At 55.6% G+C, this 2,067-nt stretch overlaps 1 protein-coding gene across 6 annotated transcripts in view; it reads left to right on the forward strand.

Moving 5' to 3' along the window:
* Positions 1-2,067, forward strand: part of LOC113205939 (transcriptional activator MN1-like) — a 195,614-nt gene that overhangs the window by 94,188 nt on the left and 99,359 nt on the right. The gene's annotated exons all lie outside the window — the stretch shown is intronic.

The raw sequence follows: 2,067 nt of genomic DNA on the forward strand, positions 1-2,067 counted from the left end.
CCCCCCCCACCTTCCCCTGCTCAACCCAACCCCTTTCCATTCCTTTACTTCCAATTTGTATAAAGATGCGACCGTAAAAGTGAGAATTTCCTGAGTCGTCCCGCGCGGAGGAAAAGGAAAAGGGGTCGAGTCCCGGGTCGCGGGCCGGGTCGGGTCGGCGGGGAGCTGTGCTGAGCCCTAAATTTGGGCGCGGCGTTGCATTTTTATCTTTATTGTTGTGTTGGCCGGCGGCCCGCCCCGCCCCGCCCCGCCCCCGTTCTTTATGGCTGATTCACACCCCTTTGTTACTCCCATTGTGGTCCACCCCGACCCCGCCTCCGCCGCCGTGGTGCGCGGCAAGCAGCGCCTTGGTCTTGGTGGTGTTGACGTGATTCTACCAGCGTCTCGCCTTGCTCGCTCGGCTCTCCCCCCCCCCCCCTTCTCCCCTTCCCCAGAGAGGAAGACGCCGCGCCGCCTCCGCTGAGATTTAACGTTGAGAAAAGCACCAGAGAGGACCGTTGTAAAAAGAGGAAGGAAGCAGGCGAGTGTCTTGAGCGCGCTGGATTAGCTGCCCTCTCGGCGTTGGAGGCGCAGTGTAATCCCGACCTCCATAGCGATTAATAAATTTAATTAGAACCCCAAAGGTGCGTAAGGTTAATTCTTTTCCAACAGCTTTACAACCTAGTTTCTTTTATTTTTATTTTTTTGTGGGGGGGGGGGGGCTAGTTGCAATTTGTAATGAAAGGTACACTTGTAGTACTGTGCACTCTATTAGAACGTTTTCAGATTTCACAAAGCAATACACTTGAACGAGAGGCTTTCAAGAAGAAGTAACGGTATGCTATTGCTCGGAAAAATTAGTAAGAGATCAGTGAACGATAAAAGCATCAGCTCAGCTTTGCCATGCCAATTTTTAGAACACTCCCATGAACAAAAACGAGGGGGTAAAGTTACTTTTCCCTTCAAGTATAGAAACAGTCTTGGGTACGGTGTAAAATGCACTGCATTCTACTAGTACTAGTAAAGTTGTAGGGTGGGGGTCACCGATGCCACTACGCGGCAGAGCTGCTGCGGCAGCTCAGCATTGTTTAGATGGGCGGCCGGCTCCGCCTGCACTGCGGTTCAATTTGAATATCCTCTCCACTGTTGTTCCGTCGCACGGAGCGTATTAGCGGGGGAAGGGGTAAGCCGTTTCAGAGAAAGGGGGGAAGAGCGGCCGGAGGGGGGGGGGGGGCGATGCGCTCCTCCCAATCACTGTCGCTCTGTTGTCTTTCCATTCCGAGGCAACGCCGAGATTCCTTTAGCGAAGCGGAGCACAAACTATCCCCCAGCATCGCCTTTGAATAGTGCAACAATGGACAGCCAGATTGAATTACGGCGAAAAATATGTCGGGTCGGGTTCATTTTCCCCCTTTTAGAACAATAAACCTGCTAACCTGCTAGGTTATTACGATAATTTTCTCCACGCACACAGCGCGAGTTAAATAAGACACGAAATAGTTTCTCAAATGCCCCCCCGCGTATGTCTGACGCCATGCCGTCTGACATTCTCTTTCCTCTCCCCACCTACATTTCCGTAGCGCGAGGCAAGAGAGTTTCTTCCCCAACCAAAAGGGGTTATCATTGTGGCCACGCGGCGGGCAGCGGCGCAGGAGGGGGTAGGGGAGGGGTGGGGGGCGAGGGCGGAACAGCAGGCAGAACCTCGGAGAGGATCCCCCGGTAGATTAGCGGTGTAATATTTCGCGTTATATTATCTGTGCCTTCGCGCCACTTTAGTCTTGGTTCCGGCGCACGGAAGCGCTCCAGCGGTCCTTTCCAGACCCGGCCGCCGCCGCCGGGACCCGCCAGGACCCGCCAGGCCCCGCCAGGACCCAGCCGGAGTCCTCCGGCTACCGTCGCGCACATCCTTCGACCGGAAACCCTTTCTCTCTCGCTCGCCCGCTCTTACCTCGCACAGCCAGCCGGGCGCCGCCTCCAAGTCCCCTACCATTGTGCGACCACTTGCCACTTTCTGCCGATGCGAGTCAGCGGGCCGCGAGAAGGGAGCTCAACCCGTTCATCTTGACGGGATCGGCGGGGAAAGGGGGG

The sequence above is a fragment of the Frankliniella occidentalis genome, unplaced genomic scaffold (assembly GCF_000697945.3).
Source record: "Frankliniella occidentalis isolate FOCC.00 unplaced genomic scaffold, Focc_3.1 Scaffold2, whole genome shotgun sequence".
NCBI classification, from domain to species: Eukaryota; Metazoa; Arthropoda; class Insecta; order Thysanoptera; family Thripidae; genus Frankliniella; species Frankliniella occidentalis.